Here is an 18,136-nt window from a genome sequence, read left to right as displayed (position 1 = left end):
ACACTGAGTCTTTCACATCGATGTGCAGGAATTTTAGCCCACTCTTTGCAGAATTCTTTTAATTCAGCCATATTGGAGGGTTTCTGAGCATGAACTGCCTTTTTGACTAGGCCTCTCCAAACCCTTCATTTTGTTTGGTTTTTTAAGCCAGTCAGAGGTGGACTTGTGGAGTATTTTGGATCATTGTCACAAAGGTCACAAACTGATGGCCGCACATACTCCTTCAGGACTTTTTGGTAGAGAGAGCAGAATTCATAGTTTCATCAATCACAGCAAGTCGCCCAGGTCCTGAAGCAGCAAAGCAGCCCCATCACACTACCACCACCATGTTTGACTGTTGGCATGATGTTCTTTTGATGAAATGCTGTGTTACATTTACGCCACATGTAATGGGATGCACACCTCCCAAAAAGTTCAACTATTGTGTTTCGTCTTTCTACAGAATATTGTCCTAAAAGACTTCAAGGATCATCCAGATGTTTTTTGGCAAAAGTGAGATGAGCCTTTATGTTCTTTTTGGTCAGCAATGGTTTTCACCTTGGAACTGTGCCATGCATGCCATTTTTGCCCAGTCACTTTCTTATGGGCTAAGTGAGGCCAGCAGTTCTTTAGACGTTGTTCTGGGTTCTTTCGTGACCTCTTGGATAAGTCATCGCTGCACTCTTGGGGTAATTGTAGGCCAGCCACTCATGGGAATGTGCCCCACTGTTATATGTTTTCCCCATTTGTGAATAATGGCCCTCACCGTGGTTCGCTGGAGTCCCAAAGCATTTTTAGATTTCTGACCCTGACGGGATTTGAACAATCTGGAGTCAGACGCTCTACTGTTGCGCCACCAATTCTGTTAGACATATAAGCCGACAGAGGGTTGTTGCGTGAATGGGGCGAAGTCTGCCATCTTTGATTGCCTTGATGTGTCTAATTTTGACATTTGCCCCAAGTCATTTAAAATGGAAGCAACAGCCAAATTGAAAGACTGCTGCTCTTTGGTGGCTGCCATATTGGATGTATACAAAAGCCACTAGATGTCACCTCTCTGATGCCATCATGCAAGGGCGTAGGTTTGTGTATGGACGCTGGGGACGGTGATGTGCTGTGCTAACAACACTGTATATCTATGATTACCCACAGCAACACAGTGAACAATGCAGGCCTGATTGCCTGGGACCCCAGTGTGAGAGGGGGATCCAAAGAGCTGAGACAATTTTGTGAAAACCCACAACAAGAGGAGACACAACGAGAGGAGATAAAGAAAAGAAACAATTATGCCAAGGGTTTAATTTGGGGACAAAACAATTTATCAGCTTGTGCATGAGCTGCATAAAGTGCATTTATTTTGCTGTGGGATAGAGTGGATGGTTAAACTCCCAATAAATCATACAGAAAACAACACAAAAGTATTTGTTAACATCCAAGTTTTCTATCACTGTAATTTTTAGGTTAATTCATGTTTTTGCTTAGTTACAGCTTGTTTATTTGTATACCAGGGCCTCTTTGTGCATTAATATATAATATTATAAATATATTATAAACCCAGTTCATTTGCAGAATATGGTGTATGCTAATTATTAACATTTCTTAAATAGCTCCTCTCAGGAGGACGCAATGCTTGATTAAGTTATTTCTTGACAGTTAATATAATGATGTAAAACAAATTGTAGTGAATTTGGGCAATGATTATCTTAAAATGACGATCCTAAATTGTGTAAAAAACAAACAAACAACTGCTTTACAGAGTTTTTGAGTAGTTGCCCATGTGAAGCTATAGTGAAGCTGGGACTTTCCTTAGGGCCACTATAGCTCCTGTGACAAGTGAAAGGAGAACTGGTGGTCTCCAAACAGCTCTAACCACATCGTAAAAATCTATGCCATAAAGAGCAACTGGCCACTCTTTCCAACCCTGCTAAAATAGAGGCAAGGGTTTAGAAAGTGGGTGGTCCCTTTTTATGACTAATCAAAAGAGGAGAAGATGAGGAATCTTTCAAAGAAAAAGAGAGGGTAGGATTGACTTGGATGAGCAGCACACTGCGTCGTTCTGGTCCATTTTGATAGCTCTCAATTTTCAAATTTAGCACAAATGCTACACTCAAAATGGGACTAGACAATAATCTGTGAGAATTGAAGAAGCCTCTTGGATGAAAAATGTCTTCAACTCAACTCAAGCAAGTCCAGTCGCCCCGAGCCAACTACTGAAGAACCTGTGAACGTTTTTTTTTTATGTTCAAGATATACACTGACAAATCTATAACTCTCTGCATATTGCAAAGGCTATTGACCCTAAGGTAATGCCCTGCCATTTGCATGCTGACCATTTGAGCTTGCCAAATTTGACACAGCTGACACGGGCAATAAATTTGAACTAGTTTCCCCCATCCCCCCTTTATCTATAAGGAATGCTGCCTTTGCAAAGCCTTTGAACACAAACACACTCGTGCACACACATCAAGACCCCAGCAGCATGGCATAGCATGGGATAAAGTTGTATTACAGCAATTGCAATAGCAATTTGTAACTTGTAAACTTTCAATGTGAAAATGCATAATTTGGGAATAAAAATGTAACACTGTGGGTCAGAATGATGTGTGTGAATAACTATGAAGGAAATGTAAGCGGTAATGGGTGACAGACAACATTGCCAGGGTGACCAGACAGTGCAAATCCACCAGAGTCTCTGAGCATTGCGATGTCCGACAGGTGAAACCCAAGCTGCTGATCTGTGATTACAGCTTGCCAGTTGCAGACAGGCTCTGACTGCTTCATCCACAGCTCGATAAGCTGGAAACTTTTCAGACTTCAAAACTAATAAAGTAACTCACACAACTGTCCCTCTCATAGACAGGGCGTCTTTGGGGGGGTGGTTATGAGAGATGTGGTAATTAAAATAGCCGGACGCTGTCCAGCTACAGCAAGTCAGACTGGGGCCCAAAATCTGTGTTATTTCTTAAGGAGGAAAATGTCCCAGAGCAATGAACATGATCACTTTCTGAAGATACACACCATTGTAAATGGTAGTGTCACAAATGCTACTGCTTTAAAGTGGTACATGGGAAGATGTATATGTTTGAATACAATTATATGCCCTACACCTAGATTGTTTTGTAATAGATTTAAACATGTATTTGATTGTTTTGTATTTTTTGTGTGTTGTATTTTCAAAAGTCTTTTGGGTGTGGTTTTCATATAAGCCTTTACAGGTTTCTGCTGCACCCTCACATGTACTTTTATGCGTTATCATCTATGTGGTTTTTATATTGTGTATATGTGTAATAAAATAAACTATAAACAGTAAGCCATTTCTATTATCATGCATTTATTTAAATTCAACTAACACTATCGCCATAAAAAATGTCCTCTTTAGTTTAGTTGTGTGATAACTAAAGGATGAGTATCCAAACCACTGAAGGGGCCACATCCAGTGTACTTCTAGTGTCGGTCCCAAGCCTGAGATTTTTCAAGTTTTCAAAAAACACTGCTTTTTTATTTCCCTATAGTGTTTATTTGGAGGGTTTTGTGTCATTTTAAAAAAATACAAAATGTTCATATAGAAAATCAATCAATCAAATCAGTGATATATGGTTCATTGCCTGTCTAAGGTAAAACATTTTAGATACATAAAGGATGAGTATTACGTATTTTTTCATCTTATTTTGACTCAGCTGTCCTTTTACACACATTCACATACACTTGTGGCCACTTGAACTGTTAAACATCAGTTTGTCTATGATGCAGTCTTAGCATTATAATATGCAGGATTTATGTGTTCTAAGAGCTTCTAGCAAAGGCTACATCCACTTAAATCACTTTAAACAGACAAAAACGACAATGCAGTTACCTACAATCAGTTTCTGATTTACTCTCATTCTTGAAAAGCAGTGGTGAAAGCAAAGTGTTGCTAACACTGACTTTCAACAAGAGTCCAACAAAAGAAATCCCTTACATTTCACCATTTAACAGTCTCCAACCTCACAAGCAGCGAGGACAGTGTCTTTGTGAAGTTCTGGCAAAGCTTAAGACTGAAAGACTCAAGTCACTCATTTAGTTTACATGACATCAATAAAAACTGAATTATTGTGTTACTCTAACTAAAACCAAACTTATACTAATATACATGTAAAGATCAGACTGAAATCTAAACTGAACTGAATGTATACATTCATTTGAATCCAACTGGCACTAGGTTCCACAGTTCCCATCTCCGGACTTTTGGTGCTTTTCCACTACACAGTCCTGACTCCACACCGTTTGGTATGGTTTTCCATTACCTTCAGCACCTCCTCAACTATGATGTAGAGACATGGCTGACAGGGCTGCATGAAACTGCTGTGACTTCTTTTTCCGCATGAAATACACAAACTAGTGACTAGTGACTTTGTTTTCAGTGTGCTGAAGTAGACAGACTGCTTTCCACTGACTGAGTGTCATCACTGGAAGAGGCATGAGCAAGATAGAATCAAACTGTACAGTGCAGAGCTGTAAATCAGTTAAAATGACTTAAAAATCCTGAAAAACCTGCATAAACTGAGCTGGGACCATAGTGGAAAAGGACATTTTATTACGCAGAGTCTGTGCTCTGGTCATGCAGGAAGTATCAAACAAGTATTTTTAATTAACCGATTCTAATGATTCAGTACATCGAAAATAACTGCCATACAAGTCAATACTCACTAGTTTGTGTGTGTCACGTATAACGAAGTCAAGGCAGCAGTGGAAAAGTGACGTGAGAAACATGGTGCCAAATTCCAGTGGACCTGGAGTGAGAGTATCGCCTGGGTAACAACCAGTCGCAGCGGCCCACACCGTGCATTTTGAAAAGGTTTACAATGTTGATCTCAGTATGGGGCAAGGTAGGAAATGTTGGTAAACATAAAACAGCCATGGAGGGGAAGCAGAGGTGTAGGAGGCTCGTGTCAGATTGTCATGTTGATGTATTGAAATGTTGAAATATTTATATTTTGTTGATATATATCTGTGCCAGAGAAAAAAAGCATGCAAACAATTTGACCTCTGAAAACTAGCATTGGGAAACAGGCCATTTATTAAAAATGTGTTACGGATGGAAAAACATGTGACCTCCTGCTCTCAGAGGACACAGGTCATTATATTTGACTGGTTTGGGATTTCAAGGACTCATTGATAGCCATTTTCAAGATTTATTCTGTCATCAGTTGACGGCAAGACTATAGAAATATATCACTGATGTCACTGGGCCGTGGGTCAAAACCCCCAAGGAATTCCTCAGAGAATTCCTTTTAAAATGAGGGAAAAAAAGTGTTTTCAGTAAAAGCCAGGACAAAAGTTTCCTTTAAGACAACAGCACAACAGTCATGAGACAGCAGGTCACCAAATATATATTAATGATAATACAAATTAGCAAATAGCAAAACAGAAAATGGGAAATCAAGTGGTTCATTCTGTGCAGAACACTATTTTTTATTTATTTTTTATATAGAACAAATGTTCATGCTATTGGCACTTTTCCACTATACAGTTCCTGCACGGCTCACTGCTCTTTCCATTGCTATAGTACCTCCTCAACGTGGGCGGAGTCATCATTGCATGGCTGCAGGAAACTGTTGTGATGTTTTATACACAAAACATTATTTAATTAATAATTAATTAATACACAAACTACTGACTAGTAAAGCAGTTATTTTTGGTGTACTGAATTATAAGAATCAGTTAATTATAAAGATACGTTCAGTACTTTCTACAGTTTGGCAATGTTCATCATGACTCTTTCATTCTCATGGCACTCTCTGCCAATCAGTGGCCAACAACCTAACGACAACACGGTTTGGTATTGGCTCAGCTCACTTGAAACCTTGCCAGAGCAGGTACCCGGTACTAACCCTAATGGAAAAGTAGACTCGAGCCGTGCCAGGCTAAGTCATGCTGGACACAACACACATCAGGCTGCCTGTGCATCGGGATGATTGTTCTGTACCATTTGTTGTTCTTTTTTACACGTCTTCATAGCTAGCCGGTGGGACTGTGACAAAAGTAATTTAATCTAATCTCATTTATGAGAAAATGACAAATAAAACTATGTAGTGTGAAATGTCAAAAATGTCTTCTCTGTCCCTTGTGATGTAACAGTATATCATTGCACGCAGGTGGGAAACATCTGCCACACAGAAGTACTGAAAAAGTATCTAACATTTTGCCCACTAATAGTAATTTAAGTGTGTTGAGAAAGAATTTAATTCCTACATATCAACATTTCAAGATTGATAATTTTATTTAAAATAGACAGTATTTTGAAGTCTGTAAGTGGTCATTTTGAATTATTGTAAATCAATCACTTTTTTCTTGCTTGCATACACAAGTAAAGATTATCTGTCACAGACCGGAAGGGAAACACAGCTTATATACATTAATAAGGGGCAATGAGTCATTTGGACACGGAAAACAATCACCCAAGAGGGAAACTTGACAGGTAGAGGGGAAAGACGTCAGACTACCAAAAGAAAAATTGCTATCCGATCACAGCCTGTCTGTCTTTGGGTGTATTTACACCTGTACTTACAAGTGGTCAGGCGCAATCCGATTGCAATCAGATCACAGAAAACACATTTTAATGCCAGGTGTAAAGGGGGCCATTTTTGTGTTAGTTCACATTTTCTTTTGGTAGTCTGACGTCATTCCCCTCTACCTGTCAAGTTTCCCTCTTGGGTGATTGTTTTCCGTGTCCCAATGACTCATTGCCCCTTATTAATGTACAGTATAAGCTGTGTTTCCCTTTCGGTCTGTGACAGATAATCTTTACTTGTGTATTTTGAGTCTTGCCTGTTTATTGACCAACTCATTTTGAAATGTCTAATTCTTATTGATCACCTCTATACCAGATAAGTCAATGAGCCTGTTCTTGTTGTTGTTCTCCTGTTTTGAATTCCTCTTCACCTACAGTATATATGGCCCTGTTGTTTGTCTTGGTCAGAGCCATGGCCTCTGGTGGTCATTCCTATAAGGCTTTGTGCTGTTAGCGGATCTGCAGCAGCTGTCTGCTCCCTCCTCCCCCGCTCTGCTCTGATCTCTGCTCTGCAATTCACACCTGATCAACAACGACTGCACTTCACACAGGAATTTTCCGTTTTCTATTTTCTGTCACCATCCACAGCCCGGCCCCACTGCCCAACAGGCCCCAGACCCATGGCAAGACAAGTGTTGCCCTACAATTACAGCATGCCTGGTATGTCAGGCCTGCCTCCACAACTCTTGCTGTGGAGGGAATGGATATATTCTAGTCCACCCATGTTAAGAATGACAGTGCAAATTATATGACCAGAAATAAGAGCTGAAGAGCACTATTAAAGGCACCACATGACATCACCATTGACATAAATTTAATTTAATTTAATTGAAAACAATTCCTATCTACATGGACACCATCAGATTCTCATCTGAAACCATAGATTCACTTCCACAGGGCATGTGCAGACCAGTCTTCAATGAAAATGGATTGTCTTTCATTCATTGTGTAACGCATCATCTTCCACATGCAGGTGGCACTGAAGCCAATCCCAGCTGTCAAAGGGTGAAAGGCAGGGTAAACCCCGGACAGGTCACCAGTCCATCGCAGGACCAACATATACAGACAAACAATCATTCACTCTAACATCCACACCAATTTAGTGTCCAATTGACCTCTGCATGTTTTTGTGTTGTGGCATGAGCAGGCATGAACACAATCCACCTTCAAGATGAATTAGCTGATGTCCACTGGCCCACTGCAGTTTCATCGTGAACTGTAAGATATCTTTACACTAATCACTGCCCATATATTGGGTTTTTTTGTAGACACCACTACAGTTTTAACACACTGATCGTCACATGATTTCAAATCCTATTTAATGTTATAACATTGTGAGTCAGGCTATGATTCACTTATCTCCTCACACCTCTTTTTTCTCTCTCTACCTGTCACTCACACTGATACTAACACACAGTCTTGCTGTACAGTCAGACTCATTAAAAACATTATTTTTGTTTGTGTGAACTTGATTTAAATACAGGTAACATGAGATATCCAGGATGCATTTTAATACCAGCAATGAATCGTCATACAAAGTGCTGTCCATTTGTGATCCGATCTCTCAGAACAGAAGTTACTGTCAGGTTTGAATTGGGTTTATCTCATTAGCTTTGGCTCAGTTCATGGTTAGGTTTCTTTGGAAGGTCAAAATACTGCAACTTGACAATACCATCAAAGCCAACAAATGCATTCTTGCAAGCTCACTTAGAACTCCAGTCAGTCCTTTCAGGATTGTGTGGGCTGTTTTTGTGATTGTTGAGACCAAAAACGCCTGACTTTGCTGCATGTTAGTGTGTTTTTAAAGCGATGTTAGCAATACATTTCAAAAAAATAGTAGAGATTTTTTCATATGAAAATATTCGATTATTTTGATTTTATTGAAATATAAGAAGCTCATCAGTGTTATATTATGCAGTGCAAATGTCTCTCCAAACATCATCTCAAACCACAGACAAATAGTCACATCATTGTTGTTACCTATAATAATCGTATATTTGTTATTCTTGTTCTAAAGCTTGCGCTACACTTTTTAAAATGTATTGTATGGCATGAAGAACATTCTTGCAAGGCAACACAGTCATCTCTTAGTGGCTGCATCAAGTGTTGAGAATGTGTCTTTGTCAAAAGCAGCAGTGTTAGCAGGGCCACTGAGCCTCTGAGCTTGGGCATTCACTGGCTATAAACGAGTTGAGATGAGAAAGTTAACAAGGGTCATAGGCAGGTAAGAAGGCAGTCAACTCACATCATCACTCTCATGTTCCACACACATACTGACATACACAAACAATGCCTGGTCATACCTCAACAAAGAGGAGGGAAAACTGCCTTGACTTGATGGTGCTGGTGACAAGGGAATCAAGACAAGATAGTGTCTTATTAAACATAATAGTATAATTATTCTGTTAAAATCATCTAAAACAACCCTTTCGATTAACTGTTTATGAAAAGCTGCAAAGCCAAAGTGGCAGTTTTGTCCACATTAAAGTAAATAAATCTATTTACTGTGCAGGAGGAGGAGGAGGATGGGGCTGGGGGCAGGTAACAGGAAACTTTCAAAGACAGCACTTAAACACTTAAAACACCCACAAGTGCATCTCTCGTTCCTGCTCACCTGTGAAGCCCGAGCACCGAGCCCCAAGCAAGTCACTACAGGATCTTATACGGCGGCTGCCAGCAAAGAAGGGGCTCCATTAATCTGGGTTTGTGTTTCTGGTTAATGTAGCCTACAGATGGCAGACTACATATGTATGTATATATATATATATATATATATATATATATATATATATATATATCTACATATATAGATATAGATAAATATATACATATTTATATATGTATACATATGTATGTGTAAAAATATTATTCTGCAAGCCCAATAGACTTTAAGACTTTTGGAACATAACATGATGAACGTTATTGATGTTCCAATAGAGTGAGGGAACACAGTGCTCAAGAAAGAGCATAAGTCTGAATTGTAGAGTTTAAACATGTGGGTACAGACCCACAAGTCACTCTGTAAGCAAAGGTGAGTGACTTCGATTTGATTTGGGCTGCCACTGGAAGCCAGTGAAGGTGAATGAGTAGTGGAATGACAAGTGCCCTTTTAGGTTGGTTTAAGACCAGCTGGGCAGCTGTGTTCTGGATCATTTACAACAGTTTCACTGTAAATGAAGGAAGACCTACCAGAATTGTATTGTGGTATTTATACAGGAGATCAGGCTTGTTCCAAGTGTTGGGTGATGAGTCAAGTAAGGCCTGATTTTTCTGATGTATAGTGACACCACCAGGCAACAGTGGCTATTATATTGGACAAGGCAAACTCAATCTCAATTATTCTCAGTTGTGTTTTACCAATGTTACAACAAGCCCCCTCATGCGTAGACATGTGTAGTCTCTCGCTACTTCCTTTCTGGGTGACTGAAATAGCAAGATGGCTAACTTCAATCCCTTGCAGTAGTTTTCACACATTCGTGTCCATCTGTCTCTGTTGTGAGGACAGTCACTGACATGTTGCTTAAACACTTACCATAAATCCTTATCTCAAATAAATGTCAAAGTCTGAGTTTTACCCTAATCCTAAAACCAGGGTTGACCCCTCAAAAAGCCCTTTAAAGTTGTCCTCACTTTTCCAAAATGATTTTTCGGTCCTCAAAGATACACACACACACACAAATGATACTCATTAGTAATGTCTGACACAGCTGGGTCTGGATGTTAAGACCCAACATGAAGCTAACTTACTATAGAATGTGGATTGGAACATGTAATGGTTATGGTGGACATGCAAGCACCACAACATTATGTAAAACACAAAGAAAACCACTCTGCAGTTGCTGTATGGATAAAAAATAGAATAGAAAATAGTAATAGAATGTAAAGATAATCACTACTGCAGGGAATGTACTCCAATGAACGATACATGTATATTGTGTTGCAGGGTAATATCAAAAGGTGAAATGCAACACTCAACCAGAAATGAAAAGCTGTGGCTTCTGGCTATAACAGGGTGACATTAGAGCTGTCAGGAGGTTGGCTCTCACTTCTTGAGTAGTGGTCAAGTGACCCCTATCAGAGGGACTCTGATAACAGTGTTTGATCTTGTTTGTTTGAGTTGAAAGCAAACACTGGTGGGGGGTCAAAGACATTTACTGTAATGCCATTAGCCCACTCAGTTGGGCCACAAGTGCATGAACTAATGCACTGATGGAAGTGGAGCTTCAAACAGGCATTAGCACATCATTATGCAGCAAATAATTGCATTTTAATTACATTGTAACTGAGTAAAGTTGCTTTTCATGATAAACTTGTCACCTACTGGGGTGAGGGATGGGGCAGGGTTACACATATTAAGAGTAGCAGAGTCAACTGAATGTTGGTTTGTTGTGCTTTAGTTCTACTTTGTAATGGACTGTCCACATGAAAATAAGTTTTTTGAAATTGTTTGGTCTGTTCATGCTGTTTCTGTGATTGTATACATTGAAATGTATACTTATTCGAATAAAACTTGTTGCACAAAAATGTTTGTTCACAGTGCATGCTCAGTGTCTTCTTCTCCAGTCTTGGTGTACTGTAGCAGCACTACAGTAACAAGTTCACACCTGGTTTATGTGCTACAGCTTTTAGAGTCATTTTGGTGGGTTTTGTGTGGATTAAGACGGAAAACCTTTCCAGAATCACAAAGAAAAAGATTAGTCATATTTTGTTACATTTCTGTGTACTTGTTTGTGAACCATGTTCAATAAAAACAAAATGTGAAAATCAAAAGTGTATTTAGACATGAACTAGGAAATTGGATCTTCGTATTATTTGCAGTTTGCTGTTCGCCTATGAAGAATGCAGCAGGAGACTGAGTCAGACATGTTCACAGTAGCAGTAACTATATCCAGAACATACAGACAAGAAGTGGAGCTGTACCTGCTGTATTCACATGGGTCACTTCCATTCTTACATACCCTACAGCCCCTGTTGACATTTTTGGGAAAATACCTTCAGTGAATGTGCATGGAAAAAGTTATAGAACAAATTCAATAGAATCATTCTATAAAATGGTAATAGAAGTTAAGGAAAGCAGCATTCTTCCCACACACATAAACACAGCACATATCTGTCTCCACCTCCAGAGAAAGACCCCTCACTCCCATCCAGCTATCACCCAATCTCACTCATAAACACAGATCTCAAAATCATCTCCAAAGCCTTAGCAAGGAGTCAAAAAAACTTAAAAAACCCCATTTATAATCCACCCAGACCAGACAGTATTCATTAAGGATAGACATTCAACTAATACACGCAGATTAGTAAATATAATAGACTACTGCACAATCAATGAACTTAAAGCAGCAGTGGTTTCACTAGATGCAGAAAAAGCATTTGATAGACTAAACTTCTTCTTGTTACAATGCAAAAACAACTTCATTTCTTGGATCAAAATTTTATACATTTTACCCAGTGCCTCTGTCAGGACAAATTTATCCAGGCTTCACCCTCCAGAGAGGCACCAGACAAGGTTGTCCACTCTCCCGGTCACTCTTTGCCATCTTTACTGAACCGCTTGCAGCTGCAGTTCGCGCAAACAAAACTCCATCACAAAATAAGCCTCTATGCTGATGAAGTATTTTCCTCCAAAGCTCACAAAACTCTTTCTCTGAAACTATTACACTTATTATTAATTTTTCAGAAATATCAGATTACTCAACAAACTGGACAAAAGCGATTATCCTGCCAATCAACTACGACTCCAAATCATCCAGTCTTGAAATCATGAAACATCAGATATTTGGGTATACATTTCTCCTCCAGGCTGTCAGATCTAGCACATTTAAATTATACTCCATTACTTAAATCAATAGAGAATGACCTCCTACAATATAATTGTAGGAGGATTACAATGGAAAAGAGTTGCCACCTTACCAAAAATAAATGACCTTTTTTCAGTGATCCCCACTCAACCTTCACCAATTTGGTTTAAATCATTAGACTCTATGGTGGTCTGGAACTTGTCTCAAACCTCCACAGTCCATTTCTTGCAAATAAGCTTCAGTATGTCCAAAAAAGGATTAAACCCAACCCACTGAACAGCCTGTGGCTAGACATTGAAGAAACAAAATCCATTAAAATCCCTGATCTGCCATTTACAGGCAAAACAATCAGACTGCATCAGTGCTTTAAAAGCATAAATATAAATACTGTCCCTGGTGGGAATTCATTAAACTCACCATGTCCTCACATATCCCGTGTAATTTTACCCCAATCTGGAATAATCCAGACATACTTTGAAATAAAACAACGTTAAAACTAAAATCATGGCAAGAAAAAGGTATAATGCACCTGGAACAAATTCATCCCATTTCTGAACTTAGTGGAACAATAAAGCATTAACAGCCATTGTCTTTTGAATATCTACAAATCAAATCTGTAATCAGGCGAGGTTTAAAACTAGTAAATTGGACCTAGACCTACCGTCAATGATCAAACAATTTCTCCCAAAATGGTGTAATAACAACAACAATAATAACAATAATAATAATAACGAAACCCAAGGTCAATGTACAATTGAAAACAGAAAAGACAAACACTAACAAACAATCAGGTGGCAAAAACTTGCAGGAACAGGGGTTCCTGATACTGAAAGCCCTGTTGCCAAAGCTTTGCCTGCAGGTGCGGAAAATGGAGAGAAGACTGATGTCAGCAGACTCCAGGTTCCGGGTGGGACGGTGCAGATAGAGGAGATCGGACAGAAAATGTGGAGCAAGTGAATGGAGAGACTTGTAGCAAAGGAGTGCAATTGTTTCACCGCGGGGGTGATACGTTGCCATGGTTTGGTCCGAGTGAGAACTCTAGCAGCAGAGTTCTGGACGTGTTGGAGCCTATCCAGGGTTTCTTCTGGACCCAAAACAGGACGGCATTGCAGTAGTCCAGGCGTGATGTAATGAAGGCATGGATGAGGGTCTCAGTGACAGAATCAGTATTTTTGAGGTGGAAAGATGCAGATTTTGTGACAGATTTGATGATAGAGTTGAGTCCATAATGGCACCCAGGTTGCGAACCTCTGTGGAAAGTGAAGTGGTGATGTCGTTGACAGAGAGGACCAAATCTCCCACCTTGTTGAGGAGAGACTTTGGACCGCCCTGTCATGAACTATGACAAAGCAGAACAAGGGACTCAAATGCAAGATTCTGGACACAAATCAGTCAGTAACAGAGTTTTATTCTAGGCAGAGGTTCGGTACACGGAAGGTCAAAGAGATCAGGCAGAGGTACAAAAACGTCAGGCAAAAGTGCAAGGTCAAAAAAGGCAGGCAAGGTTCAAAAACACGAGAAGACTAAACTATGGCTGTGAAACAAGTGTGCTGGAACGTGAGCTATGAACTACAACAAACTGGCGACAAGACAAGACACAGAAGGGAATATAAGCAGTGCTTGATTAGGGAGTGATAGGATGCAGGTGTGGAAGACACAATCAGGGATCAGGTGCAGGTAGACAGGAAGGGTGAGTGATTCAAAATAAAACAGGAAGACAAGACATGAAACATGAAGGGAGAAACAAAACAAGATACTTAAAAGTGACAGATCATGACACGACCACAATCAACTCTGTTTTCTGGCTGTTTAAATGACAGGTGTAAGGAGCTCAGATAGTTCAGACAAAAATGTGCCAGGAGCTTTGGGTGGGCAGTATATGAAGACTGTCTGAAGCTGAGAACTGCCAGCCAGTGTGAACCCCATACTCTCAAATGTGGTGGTAATAGGCATGGAGACCCCTTTAATCAGGATGTTGGCATGGTGGTTAAAAGCCAGTCCCCCACCACCACCATCAGTGCGAGGCTTCTGTAGGTAAACATAGCCTGGAGGAGTGGCTTGATTTAATGCAAAAAGGTCAAGCTCTTCTGCCAAGTCTCTCGCAAACAGAGGATGTCAATGTGCTCCAAAATTATGTCATGAATAATTATTATTACACGATGAGGTCACTCTCCGTATCCCTTGACAATCTGCCGCTCTCCCCCTAATTTTATCGCGTGTTAGACATTAGGGTCTGGTGGGTGGGGGGCACATTGACAGCTCCACTGTCTGCTAACAGTGGGGCATCCATGCCACATATTCCCCCTCCATTTTAACTGCACACAAGATACTAATACCCTATATCACACATCACACACACATGCTGCTTCCCCAACTCCTGCTTGCTCCTCGGCCGTGTTGGGGCTGCCGGTCTGTGTGGGGACGGCTGGACGTGGGGATGCCCTGGCTGTGCAGCTGCTGGGCACCCTAGGTGCCTGGATCGTTATCAGCACACTGCTGGGGGTTGGCCGGGCATTGGCTCAGTCCCCCATTCAGATTCCAACTGCATCTAATGACAATCCCTGCACATATACACTGATATGCGCGCCCACACACACACATCCCACTACATTTTAAGATAAATCTAAACCAAACTCATATAGCTGCTGTAAGCCTGGATACCTCTCTCTTCCTCTCACTTATACACTTTTTATTTTTCATGTTTTTTATGGTTAAATGCACTAGTGTGTGTACAAATCTAAAAACAAATCCTCTGACCATGTGATAATTCTCCGTTGCTGCTCCACTGCAGATACACTTTCACTTTCAAACGCGGTACAATAAAAAGACAGTGAGACAGTTGCATAAGTGTTTGTGCATGAACACAGTGTAAAGGCCTTGTTCTTTAGTCTCCCCAACGACTCTGATAGAGGGGGATTCAGGAATCTGTTTCTTCAGTACGCCATTCACTGCTGCCCTGGAACCACAGTCATCTTGGATAAACTCCTTGAGCTGGTTTACTCACTCTCATCCTCCATAAACCGTGTTTAGTATTTGTAGTCTGTAACGGCACTGCTAGTCGACTGTCTGACCTCCTGAAAAGGGTTTCAATGACTTATTCAGTTTTTTATCAGCAGTCCTCTTTCCACTCTTTCCTCTCCCGCAATGAAAATTCCTGTCTCTCAACACCTGGTTAGAGTCCACCTGCATAGTTAAACCTTGGTTTTACTGACTTTTACTGACTACTGATTTTAATATATTTTGGAACAGTTCCTCCTTCTACAGGAGAGTGGGCATGTAGTCCATCCAAACTGTTCTATGTCTGTTTACATATCAGAGAATTGTATCACTTACAATGTGACAGAATTAATGTGATTTTAATAAATATCCATGTTGCCACACATCTCCTCTTGTTTCAGATTGTATTTTACTGTGCCAGTCTTTCTACTTTACAGTTCATTAATACATCTTCTGATGCACCTGAACACATCATCAGTGATGTAACCTGGTATCCTCGTGTCTTTCGGGTCTCACAACATCTTCTCTCTGGATCCAGAGCCATCTCGGCTCTTTCTCGGCTGCCTCGGTGGTGTTCTTGATGGCTCTGGTCCTTGCTCCTCCTGTGATACACTGAGGGTATGTGGAGTGATTGCCCCACAAATCTTCTACAGCCTACTTCGATGGGCACTCACTTTGCCTTCCAGCCCTGCTCTCGACAGCCGATGACCAGATGTTCATATTTTGTCCTCTTCCTTTGATGAGCATCCCCAAGCGGTCTTCCCATGGCACCGTCAGCCTCATGATGAGGATGTTTTCGGTAGCCTCTGAGACCAGAAGTATATCTGGCCTCAAAGTAGTGCTGACGATGTGCTGTGGGAATCTCAGCTGTTTCACCAGGTCCACTAAGAGCTGCCAGTCCCGGGCTGTTGACAGGATTCCTGCTGCCACAGTCTTATGCACTCCTGCCTTGACAAACGCTATTGCACTGGTGGTGTTCCGCACTCGGCTACAGCTGCTAATACCCTTGCTGATGGCATCCGCAATCGGTTTCAGCACCTGGTTATGGCAGCAGGTGTACTGGACCTTGCCGAGAGCTTTTGGGCAGGAGCTCAGGATGTGCTCCAATGTTCCCCCGCTGAGCACAGAGGGCAATTCAGTGTCTCCACCTTTCCCCAGGTGAAAAGGTTCGCCAAGCCTGCTCTGCCATGAGTCACCATGCCCACCAAATGTTTTTGCCGCAGCTGGGATTCTGCATCCAGCACAGCAGCCACAGCCCTCCACTTCCTTCCCGTCTTCACCTCCACTCCAGCTGCTCACCCTCCTATCCAAGGTCTCCACCGTGGAAATGGGGACCTCATAGACAATTAGTGGCCAAAGTATCCTTGTCAGAATACCATGCTGGTAAATCCACGCTTTAAACTTGCCTGGGAGGCCAGATCTGTCAACTGCTCTTAGCCAAATGTCTAGTGCCTGGCTGGTGGACTGCACCGATGAGGAGTCCTTGAGGCTGCTGTCAAACACCTTGCCCAAGCTCTTCACTGGATTCTTGGAAATGGTTGGAATTTGCTTCCCTTCGATGTTGAATCGAAACCTGTTGGTAAACTTGCCCTTCTTCACCATTAGTTCTCTGGACTTGGCTGGTTTGAAACTCATACGTGCCCACTGGATGAGCTTTTCCAGCCCTTGCAGGATCAGTCTGCATCCTGGTACAGAATCTGTGGATCCATAAAGCTTCACTATCATGTTCATCGCCAGGGCAAACAAGGTTATCGAGATGGTGCAGCCTGTGATTATCCCAAGCTTATGCCACTCTGATGTCACAGCTCCTGCTGAGACTCTCAACCTGAACTGATCGTAGTAGTCCAGGATCAAGTCTGCAACATGATGTGGCACATGGTGTTTGGTCATGGTGGTCTCAACCAGTTTGTGGGGGATGGAGCCATATGCATTGGCTAGGTCTAACCACAGGACTGTAAGGTCACCCTTGTTCTCGCGAGCTTCCCTGATGAGCTGTGTCACCACTCCAGTGTGCTCTAGACACCCCGGAACTCCTGAGATTCCTCCCTTCTGCACCAACATGTCTATGTAGTTGTTGCTGGAGAGGAAGTCAGATAGTTTGAAGACCTTAGTGGGAGGTGGTGGATCTACAAGGATGTCACACTGGCCAAGCTGTCTCTGCCTGTTGGGGTCGCTGTAGGTGTGCACCTTGTCGACGTCCTCATCAAACTGCTCCCATGCTGTCGTCTTGCAGGCCTGTGGCCACTTGATTCGAACCTTCCCCAGTGGGGGATTTAGGAGAGCTGATTGCACCACACGGAGGCTCTGGGATCTATGGGGTTCTTCCTGGCCCAGCTCCTCCTGTTTCTCATCAGGTGTGGTACCCATGCGCTGTGGTGCGTCACCCCTCTCCAAACACTTCATCCTGGCCTGGTGGATCTTGAGGCCTGGGGTATTTTCGCAGAATTTCCCGCATCTGCATATTGTGGTCATAGTCTTTGATCCATTCCCATTTGACATTGCCGTTTGTCCATCAGATTGAGGTTCTCATCCTCCCCCCCTCTCAGGCTCCCCGACAAAGCTTGTTTCAGAGCTTACCTAATGCATTATTTCCCAAACATTCTACATGGGGACACACTTTTAAATGTGGCAAATGATTGGCACCCAAATATCAATATTAATGGTAACAAGCGCAAATGTGTTCATAAAGTAGCGACTAATTTACAGACATGTCTGTAAAACCTTAATCCCTATGAAGTAGTAAAATTAATCATTTTCAACTCTTCTTGAATTTCATTCATTCAATACAAACAAATCTTCAGTCAAA

General features: G+C 41.5%; 1 pseudogene; it reads right to left on the bottom strand.

Moving 5' to 3' along the window:
• Positions 1 to 15,804: 15,804 nt before the first annotated feature.
• LOC122769466 lies at positions 15,805 to 17,829 on the bottom strand (annotated as a pseudogene).
• Positions 17,830 to 18,136: the final 307 nt, after the last annotated feature.

Source organism: Solea senegalensis, linkage group LG5 (genome assembly GCF_019176455.1).
Source record: "Solea senegalensis isolate Sse05_10M linkage group LG5, IFAPA_SoseM_1, whole genome shotgun sequence".
NCBI lineage: Eukaryota > Metazoa > Chordata > Actinopteri > Pleuronectiformes > Soleidae > Solea > Solea senegalensis.
This window is presented reverse-complemented; position numbering and strand designations above follow the sequence as displayed.